The sequence below is a fragment of the Aquarana catesbeiana genome, linkage group LG04 (genome assembly GCF_042186555.1).
Source record: "Aquarana catesbeiana isolate 2022-GZ linkage group LG04, ASM4218655v1, whole genome shotgun sequence".
Lineage (NCBI taxonomy): Eukaryota > Metazoa > Chordata > Amphibia > Anura > Ranidae > Aquarana > Aquarana catesbeiana.
In genome coordinates this window covers 217,454,956-217,477,675 of record NC_133327.1, presented here as the reverse complement: position 1 = coordinate 217,477,675, position 22,720 = coordinate 217,454,956, and the positions used below count along the sequence as shown (strand labels likewise).

Here is a 22,720-nt window from a genome sequence, read left to right as displayed (position 1 = left end):
AGTTAGCAAACCTCAGAATGTTCATTGGGGTGAAATATTCCATGTAATAGGCTGTAACTTGACATGGATATCCATGACGTCTACTGAAGAAGCAAAATAATGTTAATGTTGTAGCAAGATAAAAACAGTTTAACAGTATCAGTAAAATTTGGCTGGCTGCAAATTGAGATAAAAACCTAATTTTAAATCAGGTGTTGCCATTTTAAAACGTGTAATAAAGGGCTCCTTGCAAAGGAAAGAATAGATACTAAAATGTTCAAATGCCTGCACATCTGAGAGCCACTTTAACTGATTGCTTTAGTAAAAAAAAATAGCTAAATGTCCTTTGTTACTTAGCTGGAGCTTTGATCACATCATATAATACCACTTGCCTGAAGCCTTCTCTTCTTCTGTTTACTTTTTAGATGGGTCCTTCTTTGAATGGCCATGTCACTACCTTCCTATTGGATGTCCAGTGGCAGGGTACTGTCAGGACCTTGAAGACTACTGACGTCAGCGAAGGTTAGTGGAGGGGACCAGTGGTCTCAGATGCCATAGCAGTACTGGATTAGTGTTCCCCTCTTACTTGGTAATGGTGGCACTGAGGAACCTGGAGGGGTCTCAGGTTGTCATATCTGGCTTAACCAGATAAGAAGAGAAACACTATCAAGATGAGTCAGAGGGGAGTGGAAGAGAAAAGGGGGGGGGGTCACATTTAACAAATTTTGCAAAAGATCTTCAGCATCAAGCACAATTCTAGGTGTCTCAAATGCCTGTCCATTGCACTTTTGTTTCCTCCATCAACTCATGAATCCCATAATAATGTAGAGGCTGGCAGAAAAAAAAACACAGAGTACAGTAGGGGATGCCTACTGTACTATGTACTATGGACTACGCCTAGTCCAATGCACAACATCTTTTGGCAAGCTTTATTTTCTAAACTAGTAAAATTCGGTGAAGTGGGCAGCAGGGCAGGTAAGCATTTATTATTTTGTTTGCAATGATATCTTTATTTAATGTTTTAGAAAGTTAGGGTTACCTTATGCAAAAGATTTAAGGCCTCATGCACACTTCAGCTCAAAGAAGCTGCTCCTAAAGACATTTGTGCTGTTTTGAGCTTTTACTTTTGCTGCCTGTTAACTTTCTCCATGTTAGCCTATGTGTCCACACACACTATAGCTAGTTTCAGGAGTTTACCCTTTCTTTTTTTTTTTCTGCCTGTAAACTTATATACTTGTAAACTCCTTAAAACTCCTACAGTGTGCATGAACACATAAACTAACATGGAGGGAAGTTAACAGGCAGAGAAAAGTAAAAACTCAAAACAGCTCAAATGCCTGTAGGAGCAGTGTCTTTGAGCTGCAGTGTGCACGAGGCCTAGATTGTCAAATGACATTAGTAAGTAAATGTAACATATTACAACATATGAACAATTGAACACTCAGAAAGGAGATAACAGAACAAGGGATTTAGAGGGAAAGAAGAGAAAACATTTTTAATGTGTAAAATAAGCATATAGATAATGAAAAAAGACAGTACAAAATACTTACAAGTCAATGTGTATTACATAGATGACTCATGCTATGCCTTTCAGTCTCAGAAACCAAGTATGGGTCGCCTCAAAGTGTGATCAACAGGTCTAACCCAAACTTGATTTCAAAAGCCAAAGGGAAACCCATTACCTGACTGGCAGCTATACATACACAAACTTCCAGCATGCTCCATGGTTTCCGGTATAGCAATTAGAAATGTATATTTTATTCATATAATTAATAAATCCACAATGTATTTTTATTTCCTTCTCTGCTTTAATAAACAAGACTTGACACACATAAATCCTTGTATACAATATGTTACTTTTAAAGTGATTCTGGAAGAAAACATATTTGTTTTAAATAAAAAAAAACATTACAGTTACTGGCTATGTGAAGTGGTTTTGCACAGAGCAACCCTTATCCTCCTCATAGCAAGCCACATGCTATGAGGGCACTCATGTGTGCTCAATCCAGAGCTGCGCTCTATGTGTCCATTGACACACACAGCACAGCTTGTATTAAGGTTAAAAAAAATGCTTTTAGAACCACTTTAAGGCTACCACATTGGAATTCTAACAATAAATTAAACATCTTAAGCATAATTTTTTTGTTGGCATTCAGCAGGAACAAATCAAAACTTCCGCCAGATTCTTACTGCTATCTGTATCCCTACTGGTGAGATTCATGCTCTCTATCTGCCATAGGGCAGTGGTCGCCAACCTCTCAGACCTCACGGACCACTAGACTCACAATTTTGAGTCCCGTGGACCACTAACATGAATTTCACATGCCTTATACGCACCGTACTCCAGCTCTCTCCCCCCTCCCCTTGGATCACATTGCTGCCCTATATACACAATGCTCCAGCTCTCCCCCCCTCCCTGCACTCTGCATCACACTGCTGTCTTCTTACACAGACCCATCATTGGATCTCACCTCCTAATCCAGCCATGTGCTCGAGCTTCATGCTCCCTCCCACAGTCTGATCAGCGCTGCCATTGGAAGTCCCCTCCTTCTTCACCTCCCACTCACTGAACTACTCCTGGCACCACCCTCTGAGTTTACAGGAGCCAGAACTACAGTGGAGGCATCGGGTATCAATATGCACTGACAGTATTGACTGTCAGCGTGCATTGAGAACAACACTGGAAACAACATTGGGCGGTATACATCCAGTACAATTTTGATTTTTGGCAGAACCCCTGGGACCACAAAAATGTTCTCGTGGACCATCAGTAGTCCACAGATCACTGCCCTAGAAGACCCTGTCCGGGCAAAAAGTAATGGGAAAGCTAACATTTTACAGTTGTCACAGGAACAGGAGTTGCACTGAGGGGAAATAACCCAGTGGGAATACCTGCTTTTGTAACAATTTTCTAAGAGAGAATTCTCTCTTACTCCTGATTGTTTCTCTGGGACAAGAAGTTAACAGAACTCTCAATTTTTCAATATTCTTCACTCTAAATCTAAAAAAAAAGTCTTAGCTTTACATATACTTTAGACTTCTTCACCCTCAGTAATGTCTTATCCTAAGCTGTGTTACGCAGTGCACAACTGCAGAAGACTGGTACTGCTTTCCTCGCTAGATTTAATATCAATGTAAAACGCAACATATCTGGTATATCTACTCTAAGATAATTCAATATATTATTACAACATCATATATACATTGAATCCATGTTTTAATGTACTTCATAGAGAAAACAAAGTCTGAACATATGCTTAAAGCAGAACAACTTTGACAGAGCGGGGAAGCAATTTTTTGGCCAGATGTCTACAGTTTTGTGAGTCTTCATTGGAGAGATTTCCCTTCAAATCCTTGTTCTATTGACAGTAGAGAACTTGAGAAAAAGCTCTCCCACCTGGCACACTGACAGTAATAAAATCACTTTTATTTGAAAATAGATAAGGGGACACCCTAATAGTGGAGATTTCCTTGATTTCTGGTGTGTCATTAGGACAGGAAATGTTGGAACATGTCAGCAATAGGAACACAGACAACAATAAAATCCCAGCCAAGGTTGTAACCTACTAAATACAAAAGTTAACAAAAAAACATTTTTGGCTGGATATTTCCACATATTCTTTCATACTCACAGGCTGCCATATATAAAATGTAAGATTCCTTGTCTTGGTGGTCACAAACGTTTGCTGCCCTGGAAAACAAATATAAATACCATGAAAGATGCACATGGCCTGGCCAAGGCATAAACAACAAGCCCAGCATATAAAGCATGCCAGGGAGTCACCATGTATGTTTGCGCATTACCCTTTCATCTCCCAGGGTAATCAAAACCTTTGGGATCAGACCAAATTTTTAAGCTGTGAAGTTTACTCAATAATGCATATGTAACCGCTTTGAACAAAACAATTTTCACAATAGTATTTTATCACCTGATTTGATTATTTATTTTTTAAAACTACCCCAATTATATTTTTCATAAGTAGACATGTGGGCAAAAATGTGAAAAAAAATGCAATTTTAGTTTATTTAACACAAACTACCCCAATTATATTTTTAATAAGAAGACATGTGGGCAAAGTGTGAAAAAAATGTAATTTTAGTTTATTTAACGCCTAAGATTTTTTTTATCAATAATACTATTCAAATGATTTTCACTATATTTTTTTTCCTATTTTATCCTAAGTACAGAGGCACCAAATGTGTAAGTTTTGATACACTTGTCAATATGTTCCATAAAACAGTGCAAACATTTTAGGTTACTAGGCATTTTTTAAAAACAATGTGAATAGGTAATATTAAAAAGATATCCCGCGTCGGCTTAAAAAAATAAATATTTCTAGACTAAACATTGAAAATATGCGATGATTTAAAAACCATTACAACCTGTAAATTATTCTGTCATGCCTACTACAAAATCAGCAATTAAATACTTATGTGTATCCTGACTGTGTGCATTTGTGTGTGCATGAATGTGTGTGTTTTTTTAATCTATTATTTTAAAACACAATTTTTAATTTTTACTTTTTTATTTTTATATATGTAACGCTACACCCGCAGGAGCTGCTTGAAACTTTGGATTCCCTGTTCTGTACCTTTACTCTCATGCCCTGTACACACGAGTGGAATGTCCGACAGAAAAAGTCAGACGGGAGCTTTTCATCATATATTCCAATCCTGTGTATGCCTCATCGGACTTTGTACGTCGAAAATTCTGACGGACCTAGAAATGGAACATTTTCTAAATATTTCCAACGGAACCAATTCCTATCGGGAAAACCGGTCAACTGTATGCTGTTCCGACGTACCAAAAACGACGCATGCTCTGAAGCAAGTTCGAGATGGAAGCTATTGGCTACTGGCTATTGAACTTCCGTTTTCTAGACCCGTCGTATGTGTTGTATGTCACCGTGTTCTGGACGGTCGGACTTTGGTGTGATCGTGTGTACGCAAGACAGTTTCAGCGGAATTCCGTCGGAAAAACCTTTAGAGTTTATTCCGACGGGAAAACCGGTCATGTGCACAGGGCATTAGAACACCCTCAACCCCTTTGACACACCTGGTTGAATGAAAGCTACTGCATACACTTATAACAACAAATGTATAGATAGCATTTAATGATAAATGAACTTAGTGTATTTGAGAGCAGTTACAGAGATGAGGCAAACCAATTACCATTGACGGGTGCATACGATGATCAGCTTTTATTTATGTAAAGCCTTTATTCCAAAAGAAAAAAATAATCTCTAACCCAGTTCTGTGGTCAATGGGTTTGAGTTGCAGGGCTGTTTTGTTTTTTATACATTACACACAGTTGTACAGCATTTGCATTAACACCTGCGCCCACACTCTGATTAGATGTGATAACCCTAGCGGGTGTTCCCATTATTGGCTGCGGGGGGCATCCTCATTGAAAGCAATGAGATGCTGCCTGCTCCCACAGCTAATTGTGGTGAATCGTATGTAATTGCTCATACAGGGATCATATACGAGTGATCACATGTGATTGCTGCATGAGCGATATCTAATCAGAGTGTGGGTGTCCATGCAAGGGGGCAATGCACCCTAACAGTCCAAAAGGGACCAAATAGGAGAAGTTTATTGTTAAGGTTTACAAAATCCTAAGTAAAATCTTTAAACATTTCACTACATCAGATATAGCATATCCAGTTATTGGAGAGATACAGTAGTTTATTTCTATTCTGAATGGAAAATTACTATAGCTTTCACACCTAGATTTAAAGACCATGTCCCACAAACATCTCTGCCATTGCAATTCCCCACTATCATAACTAACATTTTCAATGCGTTTAACAAACTTTTCGCCCATTTAATGATGCTACCTACTGATATTTGTAGGGTTTTTTTGTGGACCCTGTCTGTTATCTGCACCTTACAATATCACAGGCATTGGGCAACTGATTGTCTGAAGTCAGCAGTGGCTAAGAACAATGCGTTATGTGAATATAGATCTGAAATTGAATTTGGTATTATATGTTGCAGTCGCGGCCGTTGGTAATTTTTTTTGGGGGGCAGCAAACAGTAACACCCCCCGGTTGGTCGGTCAGGGGGGGTCTGGTGCACTTACCCCATCTATGGTAGGCAGTGCTTCTCCCGTGCTTCACCAGCGGCTTTCCCTTGCTCGATGGCAACCCTCCTCCTCGTTTCCTCCCTCCTCCTCAGCGGCCTAATGAGACTCTTCTCCTTTCGGCCAATCGGAAAACGGGTCTCAGACCTGATTCTGATTGGCCTGATAGAGGATCAGTGTTTTAATAGCAAATATTCATTCGCTGTTGTAACACTTGGGTGGGCTCCTGGTGCAATGCTCTGCACCACGAGCCCAGCCTATTTTGAAGCCTATTGGAGCCTCTGGCTCTAATCAGGTGTTTAAAAAAAACACCCCCACCGATGTAATTCATGTGCCCGGCATCCTGAAAGGGTCCAGATGCATTAATAGGGGGTTGCGGTGTTCTGTCAAAATAGCAGCCCTAGATAGAGCATAAAGGTGGCAGCCGTGGATGGGGGGGGGCGGCGCTCGGGTGCCCCTAATGGACGGGCCGCCTCTGATATGTTGGTAAGCCACACAATGGCACCATTTAAAGAACGGTTGAGCAAATTAAGCATATCAAAACATTAAGAGCTAGCTGTATGGAAATGAGAGATGATGATGGCAGAACCATTTTCCTGTGCTAGATATAAGAGATTGGAAGATAACAGCTGAAGAAGTAAGATGATTAAAAAATATGCAAGCTGTAGTAAGAAATTAGGAAATGCAAAGAAGTAATAAAGAACAGGCGGATACTGCTAATGCTATTTCAGTATCATAATTTTTGAAAGAACAGGATGGTAACTTTCTGAAAAAATTTCTTGACCTCTTTTATGAATATTAACAATGTGTCATTACAGCACAAAAAGGCTAAACTGTAATCCCTCTGAATTAACACAAAAGAAAACTAACAAACCAGAATTAAATGTACTACAAGGATAAAATTCACGCTTAACAATCTCAAACTGCTAAAGGTCATTTGTATGATCAAAAGTACTTTTGTACTCAAAAACTAGAATTTCATTTTCTACACAATGGAAAAAAAAACTAAGCTCAGCCTCTTAAATATCGAGACTTAATGTGGACTCACTTTCTATCTATGTAGTTAAAAAATGCCAAGCAAGCCAAGCAATTGAGGTTGTCGAGTATTCTTTTGTTCCTAAGGTCAGGATTATTTTAAAGGAACCGTTTACTGAATGAAATATGCAGGTTGCCACTGTTGACTAGAAAGTATTAAAGACAGAGACAGTCAAACAGAAGGCAGCTCCAACCTGGTTCAGTGCTTTGTGTGCAGCTGTTGGCCATTTGGACAGCAAGACCGCCAGGGAACAAGCACTTTGGGAAAGAAAGGTCGGAACTAGCAGCCTTTACATTCCTTTCAGCACAGGTACCTTAGCAGTAAAACTACTAAAGCAGGTTCTCAGGTTTACAGACTGTTTAATTTAGACCATCTATTCCATATTGTATTCATTACTGCCTCTATATTTTTTACTTTATATGTTGTTCTCTCAATAGGAAAATCATGAATTTTTTGCCTATTAATTTCAATTGGATTATATTCAGTTTAACCACTTCAGCCCTGGAAGGATTTACTCCCTTAATGACTGGGCCATATTTTGCGATACGGCACTGCGTCGCTTTAACTGACAATTTTTGGTGGTATTTGATCACCTCAGTGGTTTTATTTTTTGAGCTATAAAGAAAAAAAGACCGACAATTTTGAAAAAAACACAATATTTTTAACTTTTTGCTGTAATATCCAAAGAAACATTAAAAATTAAAAAATGTCTTCATCAGTTTAGGCCAATATGTATTCTTTTACATATTTTTGGTAAAAAACCCTGCAATAAGCGTATATTGATTGGTTTGCGCGAAAGTTATAGCATCTACAAAATATTTATGGCATTTTTATTATTAATTTTTTTTTTACTAATAATGGCGGTGATCAGTGATTTTTAGCAGGACTGCGACATTGCAGAGGACAGATGGGACACTTTTGACACTTTTTTGGGACCAGTGACAACATTACAGTGATCAGAGCTAAAAATAGCTACTGATCACTGTATAAATGACATTGGCAAGGAAGGGGTTAACACTAGGGGGCGATCAAGGGGTTAAGTGTGTCCTAGGGAGGTGTTTCTAACTGTGGGTGGGGTGTACGGACTGGGAGTAGAGAGAGATCGCTGTTCCTGATCACTAGGAACAGACGATCTCTCTCTATTCCCCTGAGAAACGGGAATCTGTTTGTTTACATTAACAGATCCCCATTTTGGCTCTCTGAGGAGCGATCATGGGTGGCAGCCACGTGCATTAGCTCCGGTGACATTCCTTGGGTGCTCACGTGCGCCTGCTTTACCCATTAAACTGACCACCGGTACAGCAATTTGCGCAGCCAAGCCAACCTGCCGCAGTATAACTGCGGCGACTGGTTAGCAAGCAGTTAATAAGCACACAAGTATTAAAAAATACAATGGCAGTAAACGTGATGCTTTAAAGTAACTTACAGATGAACAAAGTTTAAGTTGAACACCTGGAAGAAAGAAGTTTTGAAATTTGCTGGTGCCAGCTTAGTTACCTTCAGTGCTTGGTATACTAAATTTAGAGCAGCCTCTTTCAACCAGGGTGCCTTCAGGGCTCTTCAGGGATGCCTTGGAAAAATTGCCATAAGTTGCCCAAAAATTGTCAACAGGCCAGCGAGTAGATGAAGCCTGTCTTTTTTTTACACACAACCACAGGATTTTATTGTACAGCATTAAAACCTTGGGCACCATGCAGCCTGCCACTGGCATCCTAACAATCAGTGGCATCATGGGTAGAAAAGGGGGCCGTCGAGTGCCTGCACAGAAATCTTTTTGGCAAGGGAGTTTGCCTCTCCCTTGCCCCTCTCTGTCAGCATTGGGGTCATTTTAGCAAAAAGTAGGAGAAACTGAAGAAGAAGAGTACTAGTCAGTACCAATGTGCAAAGGTGGAGAAATAAATCACCTCTAATGTTGGGTAGCCTACGTGCTATGTGTGGATGCTGCTGCAATATGTAAAAAATATTACTTTAGATTGACACATTTTAGAATTGGGGGGCCTTAAGATTGTGCATAATTATAAAGGCTGCCTCGGGTGAAAAAAGTTGAGAAACACTGATCTAGAGGGATGCTCAGTATGCTAAAAAATCCAATCACAGCTTTTATCTCCTGGATTAGCTGCTGTGAGTTCCATAGTTTATACGTTGATTATATCTGATTGCTTGCTCTTCACCTCATCTATTCAGCATTGTATTTTTACATAGAATATAAGTTCTCTGATTAGACGACAGTAGATTGTGATGTTCATCCACCTTCTTGTCCATTCACAGAACACATATTGGCTTATGATCAGGAGGAAGGAGTGATCTCTGTAGCAGTTATAATATATATGATAATATTATTTATCACAGGCTTTTTTGAAAAGCCCCTAAGGTGAGGGTACACCTAGGGGGGGGTGTGTGCACACTTGCATGAAGAAATCACCATCACGGTTTATTATGCTTGAATTGTTGCAATATTAAGGATTTTTTGTGCAATACATGGAGCATGTGCACCTTCCCTATATATAGTTTTTGGACATTGCATTAAGATTTTACCTTTTGTTTTATGTTTATGTTTGCACTTCTGTGTGCAGCAGCTTCCTTCAGCCCCCTAACACTTACCTGAGGTCCTTCTCTGTCCAGCAATGTCCACGAGTGTCTCAGCCATCTGAGATTCTCCTTCCTGATTGGCTGAGACACAGCAGTGGCGCCATTTGCTCCTGCTGCTGTCAATCAAAGTTGGCTAGCCAATCAGGGGAGAGAGTGGATGGGGCCTGGTCAGGGCTCCATGCCTGAATAGACACAGGGAGCTGTGACTTGGCTCAGGTGCCCCATAGCAAGCTGCTTGCTGTGCGGGCACTGAACAGGAGGGAGGGGCCAGGATTACAGAAGAGGGACCCAAGAAGAGGAAGATCCGGGCTGCTCTGTGCAAATCCACTGCAACAGAGCAGGTACAGTATAAGATGTTTATTATTTTTATAGGAAAAAAAACAAGCCTTTACGATCACTTTAAGTGAAAGGCATACTGGGAATTGAGGAGGTGAATAGCAAGCGATCTGCTATCATCACTGTATAAACTGCAGAACTCACTGCGGCTGAGCTAAAAGATCAAAGCTCAGAATGGTATGCAGCATAATACAACTACGATTTTTAACATCCCCAGCAGCCCTCCACACGTAGTATACCAAGAATTAGAAGCAACTAAGCTAGTCCCAGCAAACGTCAATTCATTATTCCTGGAGTTACATTTTAAAGTTTGAAGTTTCTTTAACAGTAAAAAACTACTGTTACTTAATGGGTTCCTTGCTAATGGTATGAATTTGTCAATAGGAGTTTAGTGTATAAGAAATTAAAACCATTTTGTGTCTTTATGATGAGTGGCACAGTGGCTTAATGGTTAGCACATATGCCTTGTAGTAGTGAAACCCATCAAGTCTCAGGCAGGACAATCTGCATGGAGTTTGCATGTACTTCCTTTGTTCATGTGGGTTTCCTCTGGGTACTTTGTGTTCCTTCTAAATTCTCAAGACATGCTGGTAGAGTGATTGGCTCCTGTCTAAACTGGCCCTAGTATGTGTGTAGAAATTAGCAAAGCACATGTGTTATCATATTCTATATGCCAGTCCCAAGACTAAATATTTAGGAAGGGTTGAGGAAAGACCTTGTTACCTACTTTGTAAAAAGAAAAAAAAAATTGTTAAGGACATTTTATGAGAAAAGATTTTCAAGTTTATCAAACATTTTGGATGATTTACTAAAGTTGGAGTGCAAAATCTGGTGCAGCTGTGTATGGTAGCCGAGTAAGCTACTAACCTCAGTTTGTCCAAATAACAAGCTTTGACAAAAAACAAAAAAAACAACTGGAAGCTGATTGGCTTCTATGCAGAGCTGCACCAGATTTTGTACACTCTAGGTTTCGTAAATCAACCCTCGTGTGCCCAGTAATTGAAAAGAACAAATGCACCAAGCAGACTTTTAGGCTGGGTTCACACATATGCGAATTGGGTGCGGGTTTCCCTGCATCCAATTCACATGACAGGAGATTGTGACGGGCTCTTCATGGAATCAGTTCACAAATCTCTATTACAAATCTCCATTGGGCCCTGATTTGTCCCTGAAACAGAGAACAGGGACGCACCGAACCCCTCCTGCGAGCTGCATCCGTCAGAGGTGTGAACTCAGCCTTAGGTACTCCTTACCCCCACATCGCTTTTTATAGTGACTGAGACACTGTGCCCCAGAAAACTGGCCCATAGAATTGCCTAGAGTCAGATACAAGTAAACAGATACATACATACAAACATACATACATGTATTTTTATAGAAATAAACAGTGTGGACCTGTCTTTTCCACAGGCTTTAAACTTTCCTTTGAGCACTTGATGCGTAACTTTGCTAAGTGAATATTCTCCACATCTTAAGTAAACCAACCCCAAAGTCAGGTTCTATTATGTGTAACTAATAACACCCCACCTGAGTTTAATCTCCAAATTATCTCCCCAGTTATCACACACTGGTCTTCATTCCTGAATTTTAGGTAACTATATACAGTATCTCATAAAAGTGAGTACACCCCTCACATTTTTGTAAATATTTTATTATATCTTTTTATGTGACAACACTGAAGAAATGACACAATTCACTACAATGTAAAGTAATGTGTGTACAGCTTGTACAACAGTGTAAATTTGCTGTCCCATCAAAATAACTCAACACACAGCCATTAATATCTAAACCATTGGCAACAAAAGTGAGTTCACCCCTAAGTAAAAATGTCCAACTTGGGCACAGTGTCAATATTTTGTGTCCACCATTATTTTCCAGCACTGCCTTAACCCTCTTGGGCATGGAGTTCACCAGAGATTCACAGGTTGCCACTGGAGTCCTCTTCCACTCCTCCATGATGACATCGTGGAGCTGGTGGATGTTAGAGACCTTCCACTCATCCACCTTCCATTTGAGGATTCCCCACAGATATTCAATAGGGTTTAGTTCTGGAGACATGCTTGCCCAGTCCATCACCTTTACCCTAAGCTTCTTTAGCAAGGCAGGGGTCGTCTTGAAGGTGTGTTTGGGGTCGTTATCATGGTCAAAAACATGTTGGCATTCATGGTTCCCTCAATGAACTGTAGCTTCCCAGTTCAAGCAGCACTCATTCAGCCCCAGACCATGAAACTCCCACCACCATGCTTGACTTACTTGTCTTTGTACTCCTTACCTGGTTGCCACCACACACACTTACACCATCTGAACTAAATAAGTTTATTTTGGTCTCATCAAACCACAGGACATGGTTTCAGTAATCTATGTCCTTAGTCTGCTTGTCTTCAGCAAACTGTTTGCGGGCTTTCTTGTGCATCATCTTTAGAAGAGGCCTCCTTCTAGGACAACAGTCATGCAGACCAATTTGATGCAGTGTGCAGCGTATGGTCTGAGCACTGATGGGCTGACCCCCCCACCCCCTTCAACCTCTGCAACAATGCTGGCAGCTCTCATACATCTATTTACCAAAAACAACCTCTGGATATGACGCTGAGCATGTGCACTCAACTTTTTTGGTCGACAATGGTGAGGCCTGTTCTGAGTGGAACCTATCCTGTTAAACCACTGTATGGTCTTGGCCACCGTGCTGCAGCTCAGTTTCAGGGTCTTGGCAATCTTATTATAGCCTAGGCCATCTTTATGTAGAGCAACAATTTTTTTTTTCAGATCCTCAAAGAGTTCTTTGCCATGAGGTGCCATGTTGAACTTTCAGTGACCAGTATGAGAGTGAGAGCAATAACACCAAATTTAGCACACCTGCTCCCCATTCACACCTGAGACCATGTAACACTAAAGAGTTACATGACACTTGAGGAGGGATAATGGCTAATTGTGCCCAATTTAGACACTTTCACTAAGCAGTATACTACCTTTTGTTGTAAGAGGTTTAGACATTAATCGCTGTGTTTTGAGTTATTTTGTGGAGACAGCAAATTTACACTGTTATACAAGCTGTACACTCACTATTTTACATTGTAGCAAAGTGTCATTTCTTCAGTGTTGTCACATGAAAAGATATAATAAAATATTTACAAAAATGTGAGTCGTGTTTTGTGAGATACTGTATTTTTTACAGCTGATTTCCATGTTTATTGTAACCTTAAATAGTTCATTTGGACCAAACTGGTCCAAACCAACTATTTCCTTCACTAAGTGCTATACTGGCTCTAAGCACTGTATGAACTGTATGTAGCTTCAGCTGCATACAGTACACAGTTTTGGGTTCCAGCTGTGAGACAGAACCTTCCCATCTTACACCCAGAACAAAGCAGAGTTGGTCTGAGTGGCGCTCAGCCATTCATAGGCAGCTTTGAGTTCTGTGAAGGAATACAAAGCTTCTTCTGATTGGCCAAGTCGGAAAGCATGGCATCCTCAGCCTGCCTATCTGCCTCAGCCAATCAGAGGAAGCTTTGTATTCATACTGCCTATGAAGTGACGCTCAGACCAACTTTGCATTGTTCCCGATGCGAAATGGGAAGTCCCTGTCTCACAGTCAGCATCCAGCACTGTGCATGCTTTTAAAGGTTAAAACAGTCGGTAAGGAAAGGACACAAGACCCCCGCACTGCCTGTTGTACTCCTCTAAAAGCCCACATCACTGTGCCACAGTCACATGCAATGCAGGATGGTTGCAGCATGGTCCCATTCTCTTGAATGGGTCACGTTCGACAGGTGGTACTGCCCATCAAACATGAAATCAGGAATGAAAGCATCATGGCTACAGCATGTGTATACCCAATGACATCTTAGAGGGAGAGGTTGGGGAGCAGTAAAAACAAGCCTCAACCAAGTGTTTTTACCACCTCTTTCCCCAAACGCAAGTGTCAGCTAAGACTTATGCCCTGTACACATGATCGGACATTGATCGGACATTCCAACCACATAATCCGTCAGATTTTATCAGACGGATCTTGGGCCAAACTTGTCTTGCATACACACGGTCGCACAAAGTTGTCGGAAAATCTGATCGTTCTGAACGCAGTGACGTAAAACACGTACGTCGGGACTATAAACGGGGCAGTAGCCAATAGCTTTCGTCTCTTAATTTATTCTGAGCATGCGTGGCACTTTGTGCGTCGGATTTGTGTACACACGATCGGAATTTAAACGATTGGATTTTGTTGTCGGAAAATTTTATATCCTGCTCTCAAACTTTGTGTGTCGGAAATTCCGATGGAAAAAGTCCGATGGAGCCCACACACGGTCGGAATTTCCGACAACAAGCTCCGATCGCACATTTTCCGTCGGAAAGTCCGACCGTGTGTACAGGGCATTAGTGTGTCACAGGAATTTTCCCAATATGCTGGATGGATGGTTATAGCAACCAGTCTAAGCTAATTCATGTTGTTCAGTTTAACCACTTGCCAACCAGCCGCCCTCATACTGCGGCAGGTTGACACGATTCCGCGAGCCGCCGTTGCTATACGTTGGCTAATTTAAGCAGGATAGCAGGCGTGCGCGCGCACGCCCACTGCACTCGGGGGGTGCCGATGCTAGTGACTGGCGGTCGCAATGACCACTGGCCACGAGCAATCGCGGGCACGAGAGGCAGAACAGGGACGTGTGTGTGTAAACACAAACAATCCTTGTTCTGTTCTGAGAGGAGATGCAGATCGTGAGTTCCTAATAGCTAGGAACCACGATCTGACATCTGCTATAGTCAGTCCCCTCCCCCTACAGTTAGAACACACAGTCAGGGAACACAGTTAACCCCTTGATCGCCCCCTAGTGTTAACCCCTTCCCTGCCAGTGACATTTATACAGTAATCAGTGCATTTTTAAAGCAGTGATTGCTGTATATTTGTCAATCGTCCCAAAAATGTGTCAAAAGTGACCGATGTGTCCGCCATGTCGCAGTCACGATAAAAATCGCAGATCGCTGCCATTACTAGTAAAAAAAAATAATAATAAAAATGCCATAAATCTATCCCCTATTTTGTAGACACTAACTTTTGTGCAAACCAGTCAATAGATGCTTATTGCGATTTTTATTACCAAAATATGTAGAAGAATACATATCGGCCTAAACTAAAAAAAAAAAAAAAAGCTTTTTTAAAAAAAAAAAAAAATGGGGATATTTATTATAGCAAAAAGTACAAAATATTGTGTTTTTTTCAAAATTTTCTCTCTTTTTTTGTTTATAGCGCAAAAAATAAAAGCCACAGAGATGATCAAATACCACCAAGAGAAAGATCTATTTGTGGGAAAAAAAGGACGTCAATTTTGTTTGGGTACAGCGCCGCACGACCGCGCAATTGTCAGTTAAAGCAACGCAGTGCCATATTGCAAAAAAGTGCTCTGGTCATTGAGTAGCCAAATCTTCCGGGGCTGAAGTGGTTAAGAAGGAGGAAAACCTGGAGCATGAGCATATTAGCAAGTAATTTGGGTTGTACAATATTGTTTCTCCAGCATGCATATTTGGTCTCAAAAGCAGCATACGTCTGAGAATCAACATTGCATACAGCAAGGGAGGACAGTCCTATGTATTTCAAAGTGATCAGGGATTGGCACAAGGGCATCCTTTTTCTTAGTATCTGTTTCTGTAATACCAGAAATAATTATAGGCTCTCTTTAACAAAACCAAAGTGCAATAAGTCAACATTAATACTGTACTTATTTAGTTATGGTCAGTCCGCATTACTGAATAAAATTCAGGTCTTCTTTAATGCTCCATCATATGGTTGCAATACGTTTTAGATATTTTCATTGCTGATTAATGCGTACAATTAACATTAGGAAGCTGCATGCAAATAACATGAAATAATCATTACTGCATGAAAAAGTCTTTGGCATATAGCTTTTGTTAATAAGCATGCTTAAAATAGACCAGACTGTGCCACCGGCGTTAAGCTGTGGAGGCTTCATCCTACATCAAGTTGTCTCTTTTATTTTCATTTCATCCCGGCATGACATGTCTTTGAAGTGTGATCAAAATGTATTTAAATTAGCATTAACATTTTATCTTATGAAAAGCAGTAGGGCCATCTAAATTAGCAATGGTAAGCAATGAAGCAGATCCTTTCACAAGAAAGCAGACAAGATAAAACTCCCCCAGTATAACTGCTTCAGATTCTTAATAAAGACTTTATAGTGAGAGGGAGATGCAAGAAGTTTTCTGGAAATGTCAGTAAAAATATATGCACTTTGTTTTTCATTTAGAATTAAGTACACGTTATGTGCAGCTTGGTGGCAGTTCTCCAAATGTTTTTAGCTGTGAAGATGAGCTACAAATAGAAAAGGTTTTATGTACTGAACGATGATGCATCTTGGGACTTTAGTTTTAGTAACTGGAAAAAGGATAGAGTATCTGTGTTTGGATATTAACATATTTCTTTTTTAAAGAACAACTACCATCTGTAAAACAGTACACGTGCATCAGGTCCTCTAGCATGGTCCAGGAGGATTCTACTTCACCTCTTTGGCTGGTCTAATCAATGGAAATATCAATGGAAATATCCTACACATGCCCATATAAATCCAAAACTGGTTTAGAGGAACTCACGGGTCTTTGCACAGAAGGAAGATCGAAAACAGCAGTGTTTTTATTGTCAATGTTTCAATGAAGTTCAGTCCATCTTTCTCAAGACACATCCCCTACACATCCTCATATATATTGCTCACACTGCTTCAATTTGGAGAAAGCCAATTGCTAGGTCTGGGTGAGATGGGAAAATTGCATAATAATACAAGAGTACAGTTTTTTTTTCTTTTCTAACTTAATACCCACAAACCATCATAGTTACATAGTGAGTAAGGTTGAATAAAGACACCAGTCCAACCTGAGTGAGTGTCTACAATTGTCCCTAACCCTGTACATTGTGTCTCATTAAGATGCTCATCTATTATATCATTATTTATTTAAGGTACCCACATAGCATCGTCAATTTAGGCAACGCTCCACACATATTTTGCACACTCACATCAGTCCCCACAATCCAAGGTCCCCAGCTCACATTCATATACTAGGGCCAATTTTGGACAGAAGCCAATCTAACCTACCAGCATGTCTTTGGAGTGTGGGAGGAAACCCACGCAGGCAGAGGGAGAACATCAAAACTCCAGGCAGGTAGTGTCGTGGTTGGGATTCGAACCAGCGACCCTTTTTACTGCTAGGTGAGAATGCTACCCACTACAACACTGTGTCAATGAGAAAATCTTTACGATAAATCTATGGGCGGCTGCAATGACATTACTGTAGTCTCTCTGTCACATTAGTTTGGTTGATAGTTTTAGGGGTTTTTCTTTACTTTTATTAACCACTTACAGAATATTTATGCCCCCCCTTCATGACTAGGCCATTTTTTGCAACTGGCACTGTGTTACTTTAACTGACAATTGTGCTGTCATGCGATGCTGTACCCAAATAAAATTGATGTCCTTTTTTCCCCACAAGTAGAGTTTTTTTTTGGTGGTATTTGATCACCTGTGCGTTTTTTTTATTTTTGGCGCTTCAAACTAAAAAATACCAACAATTTTGAAAAAGAAAAACAATACATTTTATCTAATTAAAAAAATGGAAAAAATCTAATTTCTTGATAAATTTATGCCAAAATGTATTCTGCTACATACTTTTGGTAAAAAAAAAAGAAAATCCCAATTAAAAAAATCCCAACAAGCATATATTGATTGGTTTGCACATAAGTTATAGCATCTACAAACTATGGGATATATACTAGAATTTTTATTTATTTTATTTTTTTTTGCTAGTAATGGCAGTGATCAGCAACTTAAAGCGGAGTTCCGACAAAAAAAAAAATATTAAAAGTTAGCAGCTACAAATACTGCAGCTGCTGACTTTTAATAATCGGACACTCACCTGTCCTAGGGTCCAGCGATGCGGGGGAATGAAGCACCGCTCGTCTCCCCTCCTCTCTGTGGTGTCGGCATTGTCACTGTGGGCGCCCAGCTGGGCACACACTGCACACGCGCGAGCCGCGCTGCGCGCTGTGACTGTCCAGGCAATCATCTGGGACCTGTGCCAAGTCCCAGATGATTGCCGAGAGGGAGAGGGGAGAGGTGAACTTACTTCCAGCGCCGTGGTGCCCCGGGAGGAAGTGGGAGTGGGAACCCTCTAAAAAGAGGGTTTCCACTCCCCAGCCAAAAAAATGACATGCCAAATGTGGCATGTCAGGGGGTCACCTTCCCTTAAAGCGGAAGTTCAATTTTTTAGGTGGAACTCCACTTTAAATTGGGACTGCAATATTGCGGCGGACATTCGGACACAGACACCTTTGACACTTTTTGGGAACCAGCGACACTAATACAGTGATCAGTGCTAAAAATATGCACTGTCACTGTACTAATGACACTGGCTCGGAAGGGGTTAAACATCTAGAGCAATAAAAAGGGTTAAATGTGTGTCTAGCCAGTGTTTATGTGTACCTTGTGTGGTGCTTTCACTAGGGGAAGTAACCGATTTTATTCTCTGCTTTGTGGGGAAAGAAAATCTATTACTTCCCCCCTGACAGGACAGAGCTCTGCCTTGTTTACATAAATTCATAATGATTACTGAGTGCCGGTGGTAACCAATAGGTCAACATCTGCTGTGTTTAATCACAGCAAAGCTGGGTCTCCGGTGGCGCACGCATGTGCCCCCTACCCAGAATTGTCAGATGATATATTTAGGTTATACGGTCGGGAAGCGGTTAAACTACCATGTAGCTATGCTTTAATGGGAAACACCATCCAACAAGTTTAACATTTAACCAAAACTTTTTTTTTTTAAGTTAAAACCTTTTTCCCAATAGAAAAAAAAAGCGGCAGCTGTAACTGCTTATAAAGTGTTAGCTGGAGTTTGGCTTTAAAATGGAACTCAAGGGAGGAATACTCACCTTTCCTCCAGCAGGGGAGTGTGTTCTTTACTGGAACATCAGATGAAAATAAAAAGAAGAAAGCCTAAAAAAACTAACAAGGTCATCACATTTAAGGATTAGTAAGCCTACATTTTGTTTTGGGGTTTAAACAGTTTCTGCCCGACCTATAGCAAAATGGCGCCGGCAGGAACCTCTCTTCATTCCGGGTGGACATCATATGACGTCCTACCAGATCACGCCCCAGGACCGCGCAGCATCTGCCAGTGGCTGATCACTGTACTGGCCCACTACCGGTACCATGTGACCACTGTAGCCAATCACAGCAGGGCACATGACAGTTGTAAACAATATATGACTTACTTTAAAGCCACCCATTGTATACAATTGTGTTGCTAGCTTTGATTGGTCAGTATGATCACATGATACAGACTGGGCCAATCACAGCCCATCTGTACCATGTGATTAGCTCTGGTCAATCACAGCTAATCTAGCAAAACAGACTGAATGGAATGGATTTCATTCAGTAAAATGCTTGCATAGAGCAATTAAATTAATTTCTCTATGCAAACATAATGTGTAAAAAACAAAAAAGAAATACTGATCACTTCCCCAGCGTAGTACAATGTTACTATGGTAACATTATATTGCTCTGACCAAAGTGTGTTATTTTCACCAAAGAAATGTAGCAAAATACCTTTTGGCCTAAATTCTTAAAGAAAGATTATTTATTTGCAAAATGTTAAAAAGGAAACAAATAAAAATGTGTTTTTTTTTGTTTTTTTTTTAATTTTCTGTCTTTTTTCATTTATTTTGCAAAAAATAAAAAAAACGTGTAATTGTCATTCAAAGTGTGACATTGCTGAAACCTGAAAATTGGCCGGGGCAGGAAGGGGGTAACAGTGCCCTATATTGAAGTGGTTAATACTGCTTTAACTGTTGCTAAAATCAGCCAACATGGTGACCATTTGCATCATCACTAGTGCCTATCTATCTACGAGGAATAAGTACATTAATGCCGCGTACACACGGTCAGAATTTCCGACAACAAATGTTAGATGTGAGCTTGTTGTCGGAAATTCCGACCGTGTGTAGACTCCATCTGACATTTTCTGTCGGAATTTCCGAAAACAAAAATTTGAGAGCTGGATCTCAAATTTTCCGACAACAAAATCCGTTGTCCTAAATTCCGAGCGTGTGTAGACAATTCCGACGCACAAACTTCATTTTTCTTGGCTCGTCGTACATCTTGTACATCACCGCATTCTTGATGTAGTTAATTTCTGTCAACATTTGTGTAACTGTGTGTATGCAAGACAAGTTTGAGCCAACATCCATCGGAAAAAAATCCAAGATTTTGTTGTCGGAATGTCCGATCGTGTGTACGCAGCAAAAGAGTTCTCTCCTACATTCTATACATCTCAGCATTCAATGCCCCTGACACTTGCTCCAGTTCTCTCTACTCTTGTTTGCCCCACCTCATTGATATGGGAAAAATGTAGGGGTATGTTGGGTTAAGGTTGGTGGCTGTGGAGCAGTGCACAGGTAGAAGATGATTAGTGAAGATACTATTATTGAAGTGCAGTGGCCAGGAGACAACGGGGAAAGGATGGTTGGAGGATGTGAGAATATAAACGGAAAGGTAACTGAAAGGTAGCAGGGTAGTAGACACACATTGCATGCGGTTAGAATAGTTGTGGTGCAAAAAGGAAAGTGTAATGTTAGTAGAAACATGCAAGTGTGCCCGGGAGGTGGTAAACATTTAGAGTTACAGACACAGGTTGTTGAAGTAAGGATTCTAGTGCATCAGACAGGATGACAGGTTGAGGATAACCATCCTGAATTTGTGGGAGGTGAGCACAGGAGAGCAGTGTACATAGTTGAAAGGAATATATAGTTTTATAGTCATTTGTTATCTCGGCTGCAGGAAAGCAGCCACTATTAACAGAGGTAGAGGCAAACACACACACACACACACAATCCCCTTTTATTTAAAATGGAATCATCCTTGTAAAATTAGCTTTTAATATATACCATAGTATTCTTGTACTGTCATTCAGATATAATTTCAAAGTGTAAATGAGTAGTTTTGCTTTCTAAACATGTGTCCATCTTATTGTTCAGTGAAAAGCATAATTGCATAGATGAGAGGTTTTGATATGGTCTTATTACATTATAATGAAGGTGTGGGAGGTTCAGCCATTCACTGGAAAAGGGTTTTACCAATGAAAATGTCTTCAAAGGCTTAACACAAATATGCTGTTTTGCAATTTTCATAGGGAAGAGCTCCAGCTGTGAACATGGACTTAAAAGAAACGTGTACTGAGACAACGACGAAGGCTGCTATTTTTGCCTTCTAAAAATGCTATTTACCTTACTGTCTGGCTTCAAAATTTTCTAGGGCACTGACCTAGAACAAGCAAGAAGATCTTAAAACTCAGAACTTTTAATAGTTATATTTGTTTCAGGTCATTACATAAGCCGTAAGATATCCATGCCGTTACCAGAAGGAAAGCCAGGCAATGGCTGCCTGCTTGTTTTAGCGTAAGTATCATTTAAAGGCATTTATATGCAGCAAGAGATTGTTGCACAATGTGAGCAGATTAGTATTACAATATGTAATACCAGTATGACAATATACAATGGTGTGGACAGTAGATAAGGATGCGGACTGAATCGTCTGTAGGTCTGATAAGTGGTTGCATTTAAAGGCCAGCTTGCCTTATATACTTGATATATATTTAAGATGTATGTAGGCAGGTGTTTACAAAAGGATTAATGTGTTATTTTTTCTGGGTATCCTGTCTGTGCTCATGCCCTCATGGTAATTGAGACAGCCAAGTGTTAAATGCTGCAATGTCTTCATGTTCCAATGTGTCCTTAGGTTGACCTGTGAGCTGGGGGTGACCAATCTGCAAGGGTTAACATTTTTCTCACCATTTTTAGTGCCCCCTACAGGTCAACCCACATAAAAGGGACTGACTCCAAGCCCCTGGGTAAAGTTCCTGGGGAAATACTGCCAAAATGTAGACTGTAACTCTGCAGGAGGAATCAGCCCCTTTGAGTGGTGATGGGAACCCAGTCAGGGTTCCTAGTGGGGTCTGGAGCCTAGAGACCTGCATGGACCTATACTGCCAGTAATGGACTTACTATTGATTATTGCAAAAGTAAAAATTAAACTCAGTGCTGCTTCTATAACTCAAACCAATATTATTATTATATATTATATATTTTTTGCACTTTATATTTGCACTAAGCACTTTATATCATGTTGGTAAGCTATATCATGACATTGTATGTGTTGATATACTGATTCAGTGTGTGTGAATGTGCTACCCCTATAGTAACCACCACTTGTTCTCTTCCTATTAATCCGAAGGAATCACTTACATAAAATAAAATACAAAATCATGTGCATAATCTTATAGCTCTAAATCAAACAGAAAAATATAACCATATATTGTCCAGTACATAAAAAATCCTTCAAACGTGCTGCAAAAAAGTCCTTTGGTAATTAATTGTGACTGGCGTGCTCCTATGTTCCTTCAGTGATCATATGTGACTGAGTGAAAAACCTCCACTCAGTCACATATGATCACTGAAGGAACATAGGAGCACGCCAGTCACAGGATTTTTTATGTACTGGACAATATATGGTTATATTTTTCTGTTTGATTTAGAGCTATAAGATTATGCACATGATTTTGTATTTTATTTTATGTAAGTGATTCCTTCGGATTAATAGGAAGAGAACAAGTGGTGGTTACTATAGGGGTAGCGCATTCACACA

General features: G+C 40.2%; 1 long non-coding RNA gene across 1 annotated transcript in view; it reads right to left on the bottom strand.

Annotated features, from left to right (window-relative positions):
• The window catches only part of LOC141139742 (uncharacterized), a 160,167-nt gene that overhangs the window by 48,792 nt on the left and 88,655 nt on the right, over positions 1–22,720 (bottom strand). The window contains exon 3 of the long non-coding RNA XR_012243798.1: positions 3,612–3,670. This is a non-coding gene — a long non-coding RNA (uncharacterized lncRNA). The remainder of the gene's footprint in view (positions 1–3,611; positions 3,671–22,720) is intronic.